We start from the raw sequence: 21826 nt of genomic DNA, 5'->3' as shown, positions 1-21826 counted from the left end.
GAGGGCGAGCATGTTTGGCGCGACGCGGGCGCGAACCCGCGACCCTCGGATTACGAGTCGCACGCCCAGGCCCAAATTATTTTATATTACAAGTTTAAATTTTAGGATTTAAGTTTTTAATATTTCTTTACTTTAACTTTTTATAAGTCAACCCGCTAGACCTACAGTATATTTGCAGACTTACAATGTCTAGGCTTTATTTCCCGCAATGTAAACAGCAGATCTCTCATTGTGGTCTTACACAAACTTTAAAGTAAAATATTTTACAATTACGAAATGTAGAACAAGTTATTAGGCTTTGGAAATTATTAGGGTCGTAATTGTGATATATTTGGGATTTCGTTGATATCAACTTGTAGATGCTGATCAGAATTTCCAGCCTTTAAGGCAAATTATGTGCACTCGGATTACGAGTCGCACGCCTTACGCGCTTGGCCATGACAGGCCAAATGGGTTGTAAAGAATCCGAAAATTACAGGACCCTATAAGGTTGCCATAACAAAAAAACACAACTGACGCGGGCGACCAAACTACTTTAAAAGTACCAATGAATCACATCCTGGACACGCCACTGACCACTCTTCAATTTGAAACTCCCACTTGCAGCTGTGTTTATATATACACGTATCTACATATACTTTCTCCTTAAGCATGCATGGGTGTTTTCTTATAGCAAAGCCATATGAGGCTATCGGCAGAGTCCACCGAGAAGAATCTAACCCTTGATTTTAGGATTGTAAATCCGTAGACTTACCGCTGTACCAGCTGGGAACTTAGCACGTATTAATATTCTTTTTATGCATCTATATACGTCGTATTACTTGCAGATATGCCCCACCCCGCGGGAGGTCTATGACATCCAGTCTTCAAAGTTGTAAAATATTTACTCTAGCAAAATGGTAATGATCATAACCCGCCAGGAAGACTAACAGGTAAGTATAAAAACCACCGTCAGTCACATGAAGTTGTTCTTTCCAGTCCTGGTTCCGGGTTATGAGTCAATATGGCCAGTACTAAAAAGTTAAGTAGTAAAAGTGTGAAATGATATGCAGCAAAAGTATAATAACAACTCGCCAGGACGACTAACGAGTAGTTCAAACGGATAGTTCAAACAGTAGCGTTAGTCACCTGAAGTTGGCCTTTCCAGTCCTGGTGTCGAGATATTTAATGTTCTGGCCATTGTCCAATGTCAAATTGAAGGAGAGAGATTAAAACTGTAAAAAAGGAACCACAATTAAAAAGGTGTAATGAATAAATATGCAACACTTAAATGAGATTAAAAAGATTAATGGCCATTAAAAAATTAAAAACATTATCAAGGTGGACAGAGTCACCATCACCAATAACTCTGTTCAATGTTACAGACTGACCCTGGGAAAAAATATGTTTAAAATATTGCCGTCGTTGAGAATTGTAACGATGGCAAGAAAGTAAAACGTGGCTGATAGTGACTTGAGTGTTACACAAACTACACACTGGTGCATCAGTTCCAGATAAAAGAAAATGATGAGTTAAAAAAACTGTGACCAATGCGTAGCCTAGTGAGAACAACTTCCTCCTTCCGAACTTTACGGAAGCTAGATGGCCAAAGTCCAATTTTGGGTTTGATTTGAAAAGTTTGTTGTCACGTTGCTCACTCCGAGTGGACTGCCAGCTGGCACGGAGCCGAGCCTTGAAGACAACACCATAGTCCATGTACGGAATAGGCATAGGAGTGATAGTGCTGAAGCAGACATATTTAGCTGCCATGTATGCAAGCTCGTTCCCGTGAATACCAACATGGCCTGGTATCCAGAAAAACTGGATTGAAGTAGCTGCTAATGAGAAATGGGCCAGTCGGTTTCGAATATCAGCGAGAATAGGATGTGAGCTAACGTGTAGCGATTCCAAGGCAAGTATAGAACTAAGCGAATCAGTATAAATAGTGCAGTTGGAGTACTGCTCAGCTGCAATATGATCCAGGGCAAGAGATATGGCATACAGTTCAGCAGTGAACACAGAAGCTGTAGAAGGGATTCTGCGCGCAACTACTGACCCATAGCAAACCATAGCAGAGCCCACTGAATTACCTGATTTGGAACCATCTGTATAAATGGGAACTGAATGATTGTTTGAAAGATATTCATTGAATAAAAGACGGTACTTCCAATCTCGAGTATCTGCCTTTTTTAGGTGACTGAAAGAAAGGTCACATTTGGGGGCTGTAATAAGCCATGGAGGGATGGGCCAACCTGTGGAATCTACAATGTTATCCAAGGACAGACCCAATTCATCCAATTGCGCCCGGATGCGAAGGCCAAACAGAACAATGACAGATCGTCTGTTCTGAAAAAGTACTGCCCACCGAGGAAGGAAAACACATTTCCAGGTGGGATGCTTTGGTAAGGAATGAAGTTTCGAAGTATATTGTAAAGATAGTTGCAAACGGCGAAGGTATAGAGAAGGTTCATGAGATTCAATGTATATACTTTGAACTGGAGAGGTACGGAAAGCCCCAGTGCAGAGTCGAAGTCCTTGGTGATGAATGGGGTCCAGCATCTTTAAGGCCGAGGGTCTGGCAGAGCCATAGACCATTGATCCATAATCGAGTTTTGATCTAATAAGAGCACGATATACCTTTAACATTGAACAGAGATCTGCCCCCCAACTGGTAGAAGAGAGAACACGGAGGATGTTCAGTGCTCTTGTGCATTTGACCCGAAGCTGCTTTAAGTGTGGTATAAAGGTCAGTTTACGATCAAAGATAAGCCCCAAGAACTTGGTCTCCGAAACCACTGGCAGCAAAACTTCACCGATATGAAGTTCAGGATCAGGGTGAATATCCCGTCGACGGCAAAAGTGCATGCATACAGTTTTGGAGAGAGAGAAATTCAAGCCGTTCGCCAGAGTCCACTTCCATACACAATTGAGGGCGGTTTGTAGTTGCTGCTCAATATATCTCATGTTTGACGACTGACATGAGATGTGAAAGTCGTCGACATACAGCCCATTTGCAACAGTGAGAGGGAGTTGTTCAGTGATGGCAATTCCATTGTATCAAGGTGGCCATTTTTAAGAACGGGTAGGTGAAGTGGCTGGAGAACCCTTCGGTTTACGACCACGTCTTTTTTCTTTACTGTCTTTAGTCGGAGGAGGTCTATCAACCTCCATGGATCCTGCTCTGGGTCGGGTGGGCAGGTTTTTGTTATTGGAAGGGGAATCCAGTGACTGAGGACGCGAACGAATAATTGTTTTGTCTCTTGTGGTGGGAGAAAAAGATGTATCAGAAGAAATGCCTGTATTTGAAACTGAAGGACGTGGATCTTGAGGTTTGTTGGAAGGTATGGGAGGAACAGAGATGGGTGTGAAAGTCGATTCATCAACCTTTTTAACCATGAAGGTCAAAAGGCTTTTCATTTGTTTTGAAAACGATTCTCTTGGAGGCACAGAGAGATCTGTCTGCACTCCCACTGTAGTTGTGGAATGAAGTGCAGCAGCATATGTCGGAGATGGAGTTGTGGACAGCAATTTCCGAGCCTCAGGATAACTAATGTTATGTGTTGTTTTCAAACGCTGCACCTCTTTTTCCACAAACCATTTTGGGCAAGAATGAAGGTAAGAGGGGTGAGAACCATTGCAGTTTACGCAATGTGGGTTCATGTCACAGTCATAGGCATCGTGGTCCTTGCCTCCACAATGAGCACATGTCAGGGAACCACGACAAGATGTCTTTGAGTGGCCGAATCTCTGACATTGGAAACATCGAAGAGGGTTTGGTATGTATGGCCGAACCCTGCAAATGAGATAACCTGCCTTGATGGTGGCAGGTGCACGTGGTGAAGTAAATGTTAAAACGAGGGTATTTGTTGGCAGTGTAACTCCATCTTTGCGAGTGGAGATGTGCCTCACTGCAGAAATTCCTTGAGTGGAGAGACCAGCGAGAATCTCTGACTCGGGAACGTTCTTCAAATCCCTTTCAACAATAACTCCTCGTGAAGAATTCATGGTAGCATAGGGTGTAATCTCAATAGGTATATCCCCAATTGCCTTTGAATTCAAGAGGAGTTCACTGTGTTGGGATGTGGATGTTTCAACCAATATGTCACCAGATTGAAGTTTCTTTACTGATTTTGGAGAGCCAGCAAGTCCCTCTAGTCCCTTTTGAATAAAAAAAGGGGACATTTGCCCTAAAGGTTTTTCTGAAAGAGAATGTAATATAAGAAAATGAGGTACGTGTGTTACTGATGTTGAAGATTGCTGTTCTGAGTATTCAAGACGTGGTCGCTTACCCATTGACTGTTTTTTACAATTTTATTTAAATTTTTTAGAGGATCCATAGGAAAAAAAAATTTCGGTACCCACTGACCCCACCCACCATGGAGCCCTACAAGGGGACACACTACAAAGTCACGCAAGGACAATGCAGCAACGCCAGGGTTTTGTGAGCACTATACCCAAACACCAGCATCAGGCACAATGTCCACAACACCCGTTGAGAACTTCCAACACTGGTACTTGATTGACTCTAGCCCAAGTGGACCAGCCGATTGACCCAAGGGAGCCACCCAAAGGCCGCCCGTCTACAGGAATTTGAGGCCAAAGTGGTGTGTTAGGGTTGGACCCCTCAACCACCAGGATCCTCTCCTCCCCTTCACGGGTGTACACGCACGGCAAACACGTGGGTGGATGTTTAGATCCCAGAGAAGGTAACCAGATAGAACAGAACCTTCCCTGGGAGGTCCCCTCACCACGTACAGGAATCCACACTGAGGGGTCTACAAACGAAAACATTACAATTTAATAGTTGAAAATAAAGTGGTAGAAATATAAATATTTGATTCAACCTACCATCAAACAAAGAATTAGAGAATTATCACCAGATAAAATAATGTACAGCAACAAACCAAGGTATCTCATAACCCGCAAACGTAAGAGTCGAAAAGAAAAAAAAAACAAACAAAAAAAATAACTGGTTATAAGCACTAGGCTACACAACAGGTTAACCGTGCTCTACCCTGCATGTATCAAAACTCAAATTTTAGGAAATACAAGTCATCAGGCTTGCTACTGATTCATCATGAGGTATAAAAAACAAAAGGTAGGGGCACAAATTATCCACGCATCTTATAGGTTCTGTAATAATAATAACTTTTAATTTTAGTAGGTTAGTGTTCACACTATTCTATGTTAACTTTATTTTTTGTCCAACTAGATTGGTATGTTTTTACAGTCTACTGTATAATAAATATTTCCCGTTTCCATATATTTAAATACATGACAGAATACAGTCTTCCACTATACTTTACAATAAGCTGGTCATGGCCAATCTTCTGAATCCCTTAGAGCAACTTTCACTTGTAATTATATTTGTAAAAGGACAATTTAATTGTATGAATATATTTACTGAAACACTTAACTAAGGAAGTTATTTTGATTTCAGACACTCATACATGGCTGTGAAATTTTGATGGTCACCAACTGTACTCATTATACAAGAAAGCTTACTTCACTGCTATGTAGTAATGATTAGTATTAGAAGTAAAACACAGTATCAGTGTAACAATATACAAGATTAAAAAAATAAAAAACGTTTGTTTTGTTAGATTTCACACAAAGATACATCAGAGTTGTCAGCACTAGTTTATCCATGATTTTCAGATGACAGACAAAAAAACAGAAAGAAGCTAGCAAACACAACCCACAAACAAATCTTTACCTATGAACAGACCAAATAGTAGGACTTGACTATCAATTTCAGTCACCTATGATACAAGTCTGCTGTGGCTCATTCTTGGCCCAATTACTTAACAGGTACAATCCAAAACTATACTTAAATTCTTTACAACCCTAAATCTATAGGTTGCTTCTTCAAGTAAACGTAGATGAAAAACTGTTAAAACAAGTATTCTGTACTTTTACTTAACAGCATAACACTAATATTTTAGTTTCTTTCTTACATTTATGAATGAACTCTAACTTCAAAAGTTAGATGAGATACACAAAGGGCAAGAAATGTTTCACTTCTGTCTACATTTTGTGAACATTTTGCTCCATCTTTACAAAATAAATTTACACGTACAAGATACAATACACTTGAATTATGATTTACTTATCATGTTTCAACTTACAGAAAGTATGCAAGAGTAATATGATTTGTGTACTCAAAAACAAAAATTTGAGAAATGTAACTGTAGATTACTAATGTTAGACATACACCAACAAAGAAACTTTAAGGACCATCAATTATTTAAGTAATTTAGAAATTAGAATTAGAGCAAACATCAGTAACACAGTGTTATTTATTTACTTTTTAATGCCACATGTAAATACTGACAATTTTAGTCAAATGAATTAAAATGTCATAACAGTGCTAAATAGACAATATCATACATTCAAACTTACCTACTTTAAACATATGAAACAGTTGTGTCCTTTGGAAATAATTTATAATAAGGACACACTGAGATTATCTTAATTACTATTTACTTCAAACATTCCTGACTGTTTTGTTTTACACTTTTCTTAAGACCAGAAAGTTGTTCTTTTTCAGTTATGCTCAAAAATTTAATAATTTAAAAAATCAAAAACAATTTCCTCTTATTTTGAGTTTGAATACAAAATTTGTTTTTTAAACTTTGGTCATATATTTCATTAATAAAAGTAATGATTATATATATGCTACTCTATGCTTAACTTTATTATTAATATGTAGATATGATTACGTTATTTTACAAGATGCACAGATCTAAATCAAACTGATTAAATGCAAGTTGAATTCATGATGCCATTTTGTATCCATTACTTCTAATGAGAAAAAAATGAAAATAATATAATTCAATAAGAAACATGGCAATTCATACTTAAATATGATATTAACAGAATCTATTACATATGTTATTTTAACCAAGGTTGAGATATGAAAAAATGAATATAGATCACCCAAGAACTAGTAAAATACTTGAAAAATTGAGGGCTGCAAGTACAGGCTCGTAAAGAAACACCACAAAACTGAGACAAATAATCTACAAAACAAACTAAAAAAACTTCAAATCATTCATTCTATTCAACTAAATGATGAAGACCTAACAGTATAATTAGCTAGTATGTGGTCTATGCTTAATCTCTATGAGACTGTAGGAATACTGACACTGTAAGAAATAAAAGTTGTACCACATACAAAAACACGTTCCTTTTCATGACAAACTATATCGACAAAATTCACAGCATCAAGGAAATTTCTGTCACGTATAGATTATACAAAAGACATAATAATAAAGAAGCTGGGTAGACTTCATTTAAAACCATTAGGCCCTTAAGCTAAGACAGTAAGGTCTCTTTCTCCTGAGCTCCTTCTATATTGTTTGTGTCTTCCTCTTTCTTATCTTTTTTCTCATCTGTTCCTGAAATATAGCACATTTTTTTACATGATTTTTTATATTTTACATGAACAAATTAAAGAAGCCTGTAAAGAAACACCTGCAGTTTGACATTACTTTTTTACATGATCTCCATCATGCATGGCATGTTCAATTTACAATCAAAGAAACTTCTGTTAAGTTTCCCTTTTCATTACACATATACACTGGGTGCTACATGAGAATAAGATTATTACTTAATATGGTTATTTTACAAGTAAAATGTGCTCTGAATTATCATGCAATTACTTTTAAAACACCAAAATATACAAGTTATACTCATTAAAATGTACAGTTTCTGTATTTAATACCAAACAGGGAAACTCAATTTGTACAGAACCTGAAAACATTTTTAGTAAAAATGAAAATAAAAACATGAATACCCTATTGGTTTTCAAAATATGTTTTCATACTTTATACACCAAATTGTTTGATATTATGACTGTTGGTTTCAGGGTATTTAGTACTGTAGGATTCACACATGAAAAAAAAATGTGAACAAACAAGTATTGTTAATAATGCAATAAATACTGCTACAAGTTTCCCTGTATATTCTATACAAAAGTAGAAAGCAACGTGTGAACTCCACTTATATATAGTTAAGGATACTAAAATGAATTGGTAATTTGAAAGTTACATATTCTTTAAACTCTCACTGTATTAGAATATACACACTTTTAACACTACTGCTGACCAAAATGCACTTTTGATTGCAAAATTAAAATCACCTATAGTCTGATGGCAGATTCAAAAACCCTTTTATTATAAAAGCTAGTGGAATCAAACCAGCTCATGACCATGAAAGTAATTGAACTGTGACTTTTGGAACTGTATGCACGTTTGCAAGATTTTGCAGGTTACTGGCACACATTACAAGGCTTCTGTACACAATATATCAGGTTTTAAAATTAAGTATTAAGATATTTTAATTATAAAGATTTTATCATAATTTTTATGCTTTCAAAATGTTAACTATACAATATGCAGAGTAATTATGATTTTAAGATTCAAAATACCTGTGTGTTAGAAAACTTTCAAATTTTACATGTGAAATATTTAAAACCTCCGGAAAAATATCAAATGTTTTGAGATAAAACTATTTTCACAATAAAATTGGAATCTCTGTATGTGTTTGGTAGATTTGAATGATCTTCTAACCACCATACAAATTACGAAATAAAGATTTTTTTTGTGTTCTAGAATGACTACAAATAATAACTTGAAAACACAAATGTTTAGTTTAAATAGCTTAAATGTCATAACATTATACATTTATATATTTATTGTTTTTATTATAATAACTTTTCAGAAGCACCACCTGGCTAACACAAGTTGCAATGATGGGATATGCATGCACCCATGTCACCATACCCAAGAATATAAAACTGACCTTTACAAAGTGATCTGTCTTGGCAGTGTTTTAGTGGGCTAGTATTTTATAAAATACAATCACATTTCAGTTATAATATATATATATATATATTAGTATCATTTACAAATAACTTTTTGAGCTTATTTTCTTAAAAACATAGAACAGTAAATAAAGAAAAGGAAAAAAATAATTATCTTCTAGTTACAGTCATTGTATTTGGTTGCTGCTCATCATAGTTTGCTAAGCCTTACGAAGTTTCGCATATGGAGGTTGTAAAATAAATAATTATTTCAGGTCTTCTGTTTAAATAATACCAAAAAATCATACATTACTATGCTGATACCACAGAAATCCATCATAATTTATAAAGTTTAGTAACCAAGATGTATTTGGGTCTGAAAAATATGAAATTTTGAACAGGCTTTGAACTCAACTCACCAGCATGAAGGTTTGTCTTGAAACAAAGAAATGATGCCACTATATTTGAAAATGGACAAGGAAACCACTGGGGGAGACATTCAGAGCTTTCAATGAGTTCCTCACATTTCATATATAGAGTAAGTATATACAAGGGACCATTTCCAAAAGTGGAAAGAAGTGAGTAAAGAGGGCCATTGTGTTTCATTCTGTATGAGTGATATTGCAGAAAATAGAGAGAAATGGAGATTCTTATTTTACAGTCTAGCTTGTTAATATCAGTAATTTGAGTTCCTAATATAAACAAAACTATAGGCTTTGGATTTCTGTGATGTCAAAACACAGTATGAACCAGTGCTACATTCACACCACACACAAAAATCAATGTTTAGAAACACATATACAACCTGTCTATAAATTCATTAATAATTTAACGCATTTCCCACATATGAAAGCTATTAAATATTTAATCATGTTTGTAAGGAAAAGCTTGCAAATATTTTTAAAATTACAAAGATTTGTATAAATATTATTTTCATTATACACGTTCATTTTGTGGTCTGTAAAGCACTATATTTCAACGGGTTTCTTAAGTAGTTTATTATTCATACATATTCTCATTTCTTATAAAGGATACAGATTTTCACAATGACTGTACATATCCAGCATTTAACCTACAGTAATATTTAAGCATTTTAAACTGCATTCCAGGGTTTCCAGCTTTACATGACATTCATCCAATGAATCTCAACAATAATACTTAAAAATGTCTGTGTGTGTGTGTGTGTGTGTGCGTGCTTCTTGCAGCAATATATAGAAAGTGGCAATTACTTAAGATATCAGCTTAGAACTTCAAAAGGTAAAACATATACACTGAAACATAATTTATTCCACAACACATGCAATATACAATTTAGTGAAATAACAACAAATATAAAGTTTGAAGCACCTCACCTTCTCCCTCATTAACTTCTGTATTGTTGTCACGACGCCGTTTGCGATTAAACTGTCCTCTATTATATTTGGGAGGAGGTAGGAGATCCATGCCTAGTACTTTGTGGATCTGATGAAATGATATTAAGCGCAAGGCATGCTGGAGAGTAAAAAGCCATAAGAAAATTTGTAAGTAATTTGTTCTACACACACATAAAAATAAAAAAAGAGAAAGAAAATTATGAAATTTCCTTAGTTAACAGTTATTCACACTGTGCTAATTAATACAAGATATGAAAAAGTGTTAATAACAAATCTATAATAACAAAAGGGTATGTCTGTGTGTGTGACTACCATAGCTCCAAGAAGAAAGAACCTAGAAACAAAGTGGACGCTGAGAGTGTGTAGCTGAGTATTACTTATCCATATACATTTATACATAAGCATCTTTTTAATGAAGCCACATAGAAAAGTAGTAGTTTTTTAAGTAATAATTTCTAAAAGGATGGTTAGATAAACATTTCAAAAGCCATAAGCACAAGAAATTGAAAGAATCAAAATATTCCATAACCTAACTTATGGCCAAGTGCTTGCACATTTCAAGAATTCTACACTGTGTTGTTTAACAGCAAGATTAACCCTTTTTGTGATTTGTTCAAGATAACTCAGGAATCATTCATATTTTAAAACATATTTGCTTGAATAAAGATAAAGTGAGAAATAATTAATTTAGGCAAACAATTTCTTGTCATATTTTTAATAAATGTATTCACGTTATTATATGTTACAATCTTTACTTGTTAAACATCATTAGAAACACTGCTTGTGCTGATTTCTATCAAATTTATTTTGAATTATGTATCTGAAGAAAACATTATTAGTGTTGTCACACTGAAATAGTATTTAAAGTATAATTCCAGATATGTAATACTATTTTATCAAGAATATTTTTTGCAGAAGTAAAATAACACTGCACAACAAAGTTTTTGCTTCTTGAACACTGTTGTGTGTTCCTTATAAATTTTTGGCTGCTGATCACGAAAATTGCATCCAAATTTGCTCATCACGTACTGTTTCATCAAAATCTTCAGTTTCACCAGGACATTGCTACAATGAAAAAACAATATCAGAGCAACTGGAATATGTCAATGCTTGCTGACTACTGTTGGGCACTGCAACGCGATGCACCGGACATTGAATACAAACGAAAATCAGAAGCAAAACACTTTTAATTATGCTGAACTTAACAGTGTATTAGAAACATAAACGCAATTAAATACGTTATTGCCGGTAAACAGTTAACTGTCCATTTCTCAGAGTTACTACGTGATGAAGCAAAACCAAAACTACAGTGTGCACACCCACTGTACTTTACTGTCACAATCAGTAAAAACTTTTCAAAGCAATTGTTATGCAGTGTAACAGATCATACAAGAACTTCTGTGTCACTAATATATTAGAAAAGGCTATCAAAATGCAAACTAAAAAAATAAATTTTCTAGAGCTCATTTCCAAAAAAGTATGAGATGAAAGGAGTTAAAAGGCTTACAGCACAATCTAGTAAAAAAAATGTATAATACAACCTGACAATGGTTTTTATTATTTTAATATTGAAATAATTTAAATCAGACAATTTTCTACTGTTCCAAAAGCAATTGTTTTGTGAAGTGAGGAACAGCCAGAGAATTATGGCCCTACAGTAATATTCTAAAATGGTCTGTACTGAATATACACAAAAAACCTATCATTTTGTTCCTTAGCTATTTGTTCTCTGCCAATGAGAAAGAAGCTTGAAACTGATGAGACAGGACAAACCCAGGTATGGTGTTACTTGATACATTTTAATAAACCTATTTCATAGAATGTTATCTTGATTTTATATTTAGTTCATTTATAACAATTCTAATCCCCACAAGTTTTTTTACTGTTGAATAGCCAGAAGAAGGGGTTAACATGTAAACAACATATAAAAGGCACTGCAAGTTTGATAAACCAGTAACTTGGACAGCAAAAATATGCAGTACACCCAATCTCTTAGGTCAAAGCATATATACAATACAATTGTTTAGTGAGATGTTTACAACTATTTTTTGTTATTCTACATATCAATAAAGACCCTTGTGTGCTTGAGAAAGGTTGTATCAGTGATTGAAACATCCTCACTTGCTTTTACAGTTTTCTTCTCTATGTAAAATCTGTAACTTGTAATAAAATAATAATGGTAAAGTTTGATTCAATTTTTCATTTTTTTAATTGAAGTTTCTTCAACATTTTATGACTGAATTTTTATTTTCTTTACAATGCAATATTTTTCTACAAATCATGTACGACCCATGTAGCTTGGCTAAAAAATATAATAAAAATATTAAATAGTTTTAAAACTGTTTCTCTGGTATTGTTAATGTAAACTCATAATCAGTATTTCATTCATAACAGTTGTAGATTAATATTTAGCAGTGTATCCACCCCCCTCCGATAGCACTTTCAATTCACTTGGGTAGGAATTGGTAGCGTTATTATCTTGTAAGTAAATTTCTCTGAGAACAAAAACTTGGCTGATGATGTGTCCATTTCTGAAGCTATCCAATCAGCCAATCATTAGCTTTAAATTGAGAACTTTTTCCATTGATGTCATAATGAAACTTCTCAACTTGTGGTTTAATAATCCTGCCAGAAAACTGGGAATAACATTGACCTTGTTATATCCAAATCTGCATTATATTGAGGTATACTTTAATGGGATTCTACTTTATTCAGATAACCTGAGTAATAAAATTACAATCTGCTTTGAGGAACTTACTTGTGCACTAGCAGTTATGTCTTCTCTCTCCTGATTGGCAAGTTTAGCAGCTGCATCTGTTGGATTTTTTTCGCAAGGATCCAGCAATCCAGGACCAGCTTAAATAAAACAAGTTCCACCAATAATATCAATAATAATAAAAATTCTTGGACACTTCATTCAAAATATGTTGAATAATACATAAATGACAGACATTAAAAGATAAACTGGTCAAGTAGACCTGGATGTAATAATTTTATTTTTATGGCAAAACATGAAGAAAAACAACTGTTAATTGAAATGTTAAATGATGCATTAAACAGATGGTGTCATATGGATCAAAATTGGCAAAAATGGTTCATTTTATCACATGAGAAATTTCAATGTTTTCCTTACTTAAATGAAAGATATTTTTCTGTTAGAAATTTATTTTTAGTGAAATAGTTTTACTTAAAACCAGTACAATTGCAAATGATAATACCTGAAATTTTTCAGATAAGATAATGTTTAAACATAATTTTCAAGATCAGTTTTAAAAGGAAAACATAATAATGATCATGGTACTATGCATGTTAAAGAGAGTACCACTACTATTTAGGATAACGTTTAACTCATATTTTAATTCAGAAATTTGTATCATAGATTCAAGAGTTACATTAATAAATTTACAGAAATTATAAATTGTGTATTAGTTAATAAACACACAATTTGTGTCTGTGATGGGAGAGAAAAGACTGTTTAGCTTAAGAGTTATTTCATTTTGTTAATGATTATTTAGTTTCATAACAAGTGTGTTAAAAGTTGAGACAGTTATAACAAGTTTTTTATTATTGCTGACACTCTGCAACTTTAAGCTTCTAAGTTTTTCCTTGGTGTGTGTAACATAATCATCACTAGAGGGCTAGACAGTTCTAGGCCTTAAATGAAAAATTTATAAATAGATGTTCAATAATGCAGGATGAGGAAAGAAGTGACAGATAATTAGATCTAGACTGAGAGATTGTCAGTTTAGCCCTGATAAGCAGTTTTTAAAGTAAGTTTCATAGCTGTATTGTAACAACATAGATGGGAAGAATAACTTATGTCATTGTGTTCTAAAATAACTAAACCAGCCTGTGTGGACTTTTAATGTAAAAGAATTATTTAAAGCTCTGGATAGAACTGTGTAAACCAAACAGTTAATAAAAGTTAATGAAAATGATAGAAAAAATTAGGGATATAAATAAATATATAGATCTTGACTATGTCTTAGTTTAGCCATAAAAAGTGTATAGAGGTGACTTTTTAAAAAGCTATAATTGTAGACTGTATTGTAATAAACAGAGTAGAGAAGAATAACTCATCAGCTGGATTCTAATGTAGCTGAACCAGCGTGTGTGGATTTTAACATAAAAGAGGATTACTTAAAGTTCTGTACACAACTGTCGTAACCCATGAGGTAAGTGAATTTATCACTAATTATATTGTGATAACAGAGTAGAAGATAATATTATCTTGTCAATAGGTGTTCTAAATTAATTAAACTCACCTGTATGGGCTTTGACAAAAGAGAGAAAGACAATTATTTAAAGTTCTGGATGCAAATGTGATAACTTATAGTGTAACAAGGTTTTGTACATATGCTACCTCAGATTTGCTTATTCTGAAACATGTGGACTGTGTGCTGCCCATTCATTGTTTATATTTATCACCAACAAATCACAGACATCTACTATAAAGAATCAACAGCCACTACACAATTTGACATTTATGCTATATTTTATATTGTATAGTAACATAAAACAGTGCTTCCTCCAAACTGTGCACTGTGGCACACAGTTGTGCTGTGGAAGGGTCCCAGGTGTGCTGCAGAATGTTTTTCAATTTTAAGTAATTTTTATTTAGTAATGTAAATTAATTATAATTTCAAATTTATTTTCTCCTTGATACACAATCATTTCTCCATGTCTTAGTTGGGGGAGTACTGCAAGTCTGCTGTATGGACTTATCTACACACGTCACAAAAAGTTTGGGGAACACTGGCATGTGAAATTAAATTGATCTTATTTTTGAGCTTTTAAAAAATACTTTACATAGAAATATATTTAGAAAATATTACACAGTTATGTAAAACACTTACAAAACACTTTTTTTTTAACATTGGTTTCGCTCAGTAGATAATGCCACGTATTAAGAATATATTTTCAAACTATTGTCATTTCGGAACCAATGCATAAACTGTTTTAAAATTTTTGTGTTGGTAGTCTCTCAAACTTGAGATGCTGGGTCTCCCAAACATGTTATATTCAGAAAAAGTTATATTCAGAATTTAATTAAATTATTTTAATGACACTAAACCTGGAACAAAAACAGTTAATAATCCAAGACATAACATTATATATTTTAATATTTTAATTTGAGTAAAAGATATTCATATAAATATTCAAATCACCACTTCTTTATATCACAACAATTGTTCACTCTTAATTGCACAATTTACACAATCTTTACACTATCTAAATTCCCAGTCTTAATGCACCTGATTTTTAAACATGTTTTCTTCAAAATCTGACAACTGATATTCTTATAGTCATTTTTAACTTATAATTTCAGATCTACTGATCCTATACACTTCTTTTTTGGCAAAAAATATGCATTACTAGTGTATAGTAAGATACAGTTAACAAGAGGCTTGGTTTTTATTAAATAACCATTAACACACATTTTACTTGGCATCTACTCATTAGTGCTGTAAAATGAGCTCGAATTAATTTTCAGTTTTCCTTAGTACAGACTAATTTTTCACATCCCATCAAAGTCTGGAACCATTTTGAGGAAAATTCAGTCATGTTCGTAGAAGGAATCAGGAATATAAGACATTTCTGTTTGTATTTCTCTATTTCTATTATATGCAAACTGTGCCAGGATATGTCTTTGTACCCATTTCAATATACTTTCCATTAAAAAAGAGCACAGTAGGAAGATGTTTTTTTTTTTTCTGATAAAAAGGCCAAAAACAAATGTGAAATTTCTTCCATGCTTCTTTCACATTGTAACAGATATGCGAGTGGACAATTTCATATTCTATGTGTAAACGCCTAAACATTTAGACTAAATTTTCATTCAAATATTGAGTCCTAACAAATAGTATTATCACTAAATAAATTATTCTTTAATAAAAACAAGTTTTATATGAATTATGATGTTTGCCTTATATTGAAATATTTTGTCAAAAATATTTACATTTATACTGAGTAAAAAAAAAGTTAATTTAAACTGTAGTTCCAGGCGTACATGAAAAAGTATGAAGAATTAATGACACATTACTGTAGCTTTCAGAAGTATGTGTAATAAAACATCATTAAATATAAACTGAGAGAACAACAAACAAGAACTAATTAAACATTTCCCATTTTAAACATGTGGTAATTTAAACAATGCCTTTTAGTTCTCAAGTTAAGTTTTCCTACTGCTACTTTTCCTTCATAAACTTGAACTCTCAAATCTAAATTTCACCTTCTGTAATGTGACTTTTAAATTTCTAGTTTTTTAAAATGATTAATTCAGTGGTTTTACATCTGTATTTGATTAATTCTCAAAATAACTGACTGACATAAACTGTAGGCGTAATTCATTGACATGTTACGTGAAAAATATAATTTAAACAAAGTTAATAGTGATGTAACATTACCTAAAAACATTAAGCTGCTGAACACAAAAGGGTAGTTCAAATCTGTATGTATACAAATAACAAGACAAATTCTATAATATGGTTGATATCTTAAAATTTTAAAGTTTAACTACCACTTTCACCTCTTACATGAGACTTCAAGGTATGTTAGTTTGAAGGAAAAATAAAGTGTTGATTTTTGAGTCCTACCTATACTGTAATGTTGTAACAAGACTTACTTATACAATAGTATTATACTGTTGAAACTAATTTGAGCTGTGGTAAGTATGACTGGAGTACATGTTGCATGCTTTACTTACAAATGAAAAAAAACTGAATTATATTATTAGAGGATCCATTACAAGTTCTTTGTTTGATATTTTGTAAGTCAAATACAACTTGAAACATTAAAAAACTTTTGAGTCCAAGCTACTAACTTGGTAATATAACACCAGAGGCCACTGCTTCAAAAACACGACGAAGTGCATCACCAGGATTCAGTGGTTGAGGACAACTACTGATCACCTTTTCTGCAAGGAGTTCTAATGCCTAAAACAAAACAATCCATCTAAACTCTTACCAACATCACATATTTTTTGTAAGATATTTATTATTTAATTTCTACTGTTTAACTGGTATTATATTCAATACATGTAATTTTGTGATAACTGGTAAACTTGAGTTTAAAAACCAAAAGTTACTACAAAATACAATATGGAAATTCATATAAATTACTCTGTATTACATTTAGAATTAGCAGCAGGTTCATCACACATGAACAACACTTACCCAATTATTTAATTTGCTCCACGTTGGAACTCTCTGACACAAATCCGCAAAATTCGAATAACAATTAAACAGGACTGTAAACCACTTGCTCTTGCCTGCAATATACATTGGAAAATAAAACAAGATTAAATAGTGAAACTCTAATACAACTTTCATATCTTAAGAGAAATTACATAAATTTAAATTTATAAGCTTACAGGTAAAGAGTACCATAAATACTTCAAACCATGTAGTGCACTGCTACACCAGCAAGTTTCAGTTTACAAAAACTACTTGTTGGTACAAATAATATATCAAAATGTAATTTCAATCAGTTTTATTTTGGAAACATTACCTGTTGTTAGTACTACAAATCAAAAAAGGTATATTCTGCCAGTTTTTTATCTACTTTACCATTTTATCAGGGCAATATTCCCATTCGACTAATCACAATAACTATACAAAAGTTGTCTATTACTAATCTTATGATACTAATTCTGTTCCAAAAAATGCAGTGAAAATCTCTAAAGATACATCATGTTTCTTCATACATGCCAATGATATATTTCCCCCTTTCTATAAGATATTTTTCACCACAAAATTATTTACCATGATAATAAATGCAAGTCAAACTAAGCTGCAACTTTCTCATACCAAACTAAACTACCATTTATCTTACAGCATTTATTAAACCTCAATGTTAGTATGTTACGTGCTATCTGCAACCTAATTCTACTGAAAATCAGCACACGTCAAAGAGGTACAAAATGTGTGAAAATAATCAGAAATTGACATTCAAATGTTCATATTTAACTCAAAATACAATGGGCGATCTGTGCTTTGCCCACCATGGTTACTGAACCATCATTTTAGTATTAAAAGCATTCAGACTTACTGCTGAGCAACTGGGTAGGGCTGTGTTCAGTATTTAAATAAAAAAAATGTAAATGTGGTCTCAAACTTCATGTTACCAAGAAATCAGATGTCTGCTTTTGTTCTTGACAGACTTTGTTATGTATCACTCATTCTTGATGTCTCTTAAAAACATTTCAAACAGAGATCAAGTTTTTTGTAAGAATACTGAAAATTTAACTTTTTAAACCTTCTGGGTAAAGTTATTTGATAATCATTACACTACAAAGTCATCTTGAAAAATCCGGAGTTTTATTATAGAAATTGTAAAGAATAAGCTTTTCTCCTTTGGAAAAATATATGATCTCATGGCAAAATTTACATTTAGTTTAAACAACTTTTGGCTAAGCGTGGTGGTTTAAGGACTTTGAAAATTGAAAACTGTTTATCCCAAACAACAATGGTAAAGAACTAACACTTTTAAGAACACTAAGTCCTCATTGCACAAGATTTTCATATCAATTCTTCAACGTTTTGATTTTTTCTTTATAATGATTGTTTAAAGAAAAGTTTTTTTCCATGGCAGTTAAACTAAAATAATCACTTGTTTGCCTAACTATCCAGATATATTTTTTCATATAAAATTCCTGCAGATCCAAGAAGATCCAAGTAATTCTGAATAACTAAACATTATCACTGTCAGGAAGATATCTCTAAATGAGTGTAATACATTCAAAATAACAGAAATCATTTGTTAGTTCATATTTTGTGTTCATCCTACAAACAAAGAACCTTGTTTTCCATCACATTCTTTATTATATACTTATATTATCTGTTGTTAAATAGATCATATTTCAAATTCTTTGAAGCTAAAGGAATTTAATATTAGCTGCAAAACAAATACTGGATTTAACAAAGAAAATAATCCTCAAGAAGCTTCTCAGTGAGGTTTAGGAGATTTTTTGCTAGCACATATTATATAAACTCTAATACAAAATGGATCATTCAATGTTTGCTCATCTCTTTGACTAACCAGCTTTGAAAACCATGCTGGAATGTAATAGTACCCACTGGGTTACTATAAACTCATTAAACTATTTATTTTCAATTTTTAAATAAAATTTAATTAATGCTATACAAAAAAATCAGGTGATCAGACTCTTCCCTCTTCCTTTGCCATATAATTAGTTAACTATTTATGAGGATAATCTAAAGAAGTAATGCTTATTCACCAGCCAATCGCCAAGAACAAAGTCGTGCATCAGCTGGACTTTATTCTTAAACCACTCAGCGTAATCTATTCATTTGTTTCAGTATTATGTGATTTCTTATTGTTAAACCACTCTACAAACATGCATAACCACATAATTCAAACAGTTTTCCAAATGTCTTGATTTATCACATAATGCCACAAACAATGCAGGTATTCAAGCAGGGGATGATCCTCTGGCTCCAAAGAAACAACATAGATTTTGTGAAAAGTAGCTGATAGAATGTAGGTTGGCTGGTTGTCAATGAAGAGTGAACTGTATTGTGCCTTTGACTGTTCTCACTTACACACAATGCTACAATACTTTCAAGAAATGTTAATTTAAATCAATACGTTTTCTTTTGTTCAGTATGGACTAAAGTAATTCAGATGGTTTACACACAAGAACCTTTTTTATTATTATTGAAACACCCAGCTGTACACCTATTTTGCACCATAACCCTAACTTGGTCCTACAAGTGTATAAATTACAAGTATTGATATTAATATGAACAAACATCTTCAGAAAACCCATAATTTACAAAAACTGGCAGTATTTAAAACTGCCACTAAAAACATTACAGTTAATATACTGGCTGTTTCTAACAATAACACAAAATCAAAAACACCTTTACCAATACATTTTTCAACAAGTCTAGTGAAACACAACCAGTATAAACCAGAGTTCAAGTAATTTAATAGACTTTTTTTAAAATAGAAATTCTATAATAAATTATATTAATCTTCAAGTATTTTTAAAGGCAAAATTTAAATCTCTACTTCCTTTAGGATTAAACTTAATGACAGTTTTATCTTTACACAACCAAAATGAATTATAATTACCTTTAGCTGTACTGTGAAACATAAGGCCAAAACAACAGTTTTTATAGACTGGCTTGAATTCTTCATTAATGAAGAAACTAAAATACACTACCAATAAAAAAATTATGCAGAAATGGCTCTTCCCCAGCACCTTCTTGAAACCATAAAAACAAAATTGTTCACCAACTGGAGTATAAAAACAACCTTATCAAGTTTATTATGGGAGGATATATGACATTTATTCATTTATTGGAAGGTTTTACAATGTTCATTCGTTTGATTGAGCTGGTTTGGAGGCAGCATTTTCATCTGCTAGGGCAAACCTCCATCCTGTCAATGTTAAATTAGAAGTGGTGTGTTTATTGGATGGTGTGGCTGTGAAATAGCTGGTTGTTGTCATGCTGAGATAAAGCTGTAAAATATATGCAATCACATTCCTACAAAAATCTGTTATACAGTTGTGTTGAAATGTTAGCAAAAAAGCTGAAATAGAATACTCGTGTTAGTGGTGGAGTGAAGTGTCAAAAGATGAGATTCCAATTGGCTTTTCTGAACTTGAGCCACTTACTTAGGACTGGCTGATTTGCATGCATATGCAAGGCCCTTCAAATTTCATTAATGTCCAATTTATTACACTGAAAAATCACTGAAACTGTCTCTACCTGTTTAGTAGTTTGTATAGATAGGGTAAGTTGTTTTAGGCAAGGCACATGTTTCATTTGCAAGTAAAACATATCTAGGCTTCCCAAAGATATCATTTATATTAGGAAATGCAATTCCTATGGCTAGCAAAGTACCACAACTGATATTCAGGAGAAATACAAAAAAAATACTTCCACATATAATCAATACCAAATATTTGAGAATTTAAGATACAAAACTCATCAATCTTTGGATGCCTGTCGTCACATCACAATAAGCTAACACCTAAGCTTTCTTTACCAACTCAACTCACCGAGTCTAAACTTGCCATTGTAACTATTTTTTACAACCACACAAGCTACATCTGTGTAGCTTAAAGAGCAGTTTTCTATAGTCAACTTTAAGATATACAATTATCACAATTTAACTGTACTAGCCTGATAGACCTGCAACAGCACATTAAAATGTCCCAAAACAAGCAAAATCAAGTGTTTGAAGGCAACTGAACCTTTAAAAATAAATCACATTCACCAAATAAATAATTGTAAGTGTATAAAATAAACATATAAATAGTAAAGATCTATAGAACAATAACTAAAGAAACATCTGCTTAAAAATACTGACATGAAATTTCCAAGTACAAGTCAAGGAACATAACACTATTAAAATTTTATTTTCATTATTATTCTTTTCCCTAAATGTAATATTGGTTTTCATGTTAGGAATTCGAACAGCAAAACCTGATGAAGTACAGTATACCAAAAGACCTGATAGTTATGACAGTCAAGTTAGACCGTTTTTATGACGTTTAAGTTCAAAACTGCAATGAACAAATTAAAGAAGCCTGTAAAAAAACACCTGTAGTTTGACATTACTTTTTATCACAAATATTAATTATACTGGTTGTAATGTTGATCTTATATTTACAGCCAGTAGGTTTTTTACTAAA

General features: G+C 32.7%; 1 long non-coding RNA gene and 1 pseudogene across 2 annotated transcripts in view; one reads left to right on the top strand and one right to left on the bottom strand.

Annotated features, from left to right (window-relative positions):
- LOC143222523 (uncharacterized) overlaps positions 1 to 9094 on the top strand; it is a 55979-nt gene extending 46885 nt beyond the window's left edge. Inside the window, exon 2 of the long non-coding RNA XR_013012289.1 lies at positions 8704 to 9094. This is a non-coding gene — a long non-coding RNA (uncharacterized LOC143222523). The remainder of the gene's footprint in view (positions 1 to 8703) is intronic.
- Positions 6067 to 21826, bottom strand: part of LOC143222521 (zinc finger RNA-binding protein-like) — a 72096-nt pseudogene continuing 56336 nt past the window's right edge. Inside the window, exons 19-23 of the transcript XR_013012287.1 lie at positions 17334 to 17428; positions 16982 to 17093; positions 12917 to 13014; positions 10138 to 10276; positions 6067 to 7379 (exon numbers count right to left, since the gene is read on the bottom strand). The product of XR_013012287.1 is annotated as a zinc finger RNA-binding protein-like (transcript). The remainder of the gene's footprint in view (positions 7380 to 10137; positions 10277 to 12916; positions 13015 to 16981; positions 17094 to 17333; positions 17429 to 21826) is intronic.

Source organism: Tachypleus tridentatus, chromosome 8 (assembly GCF_004210375.1).
Source record: "Tachypleus tridentatus isolate NWPU-2018 chromosome 8, ASM421037v1, whole genome shotgun sequence".
Taxonomy (NCBI): Eukaryota; Metazoa; Arthropoda; class Merostomata; order Xiphosura; family Limulidae; genus Tachypleus; species Tachypleus tridentatus.
Note: the sequence above shows the minus strand (reverse complement) of the source record. Positions and strands in the feature narration are given on the sequence as shown.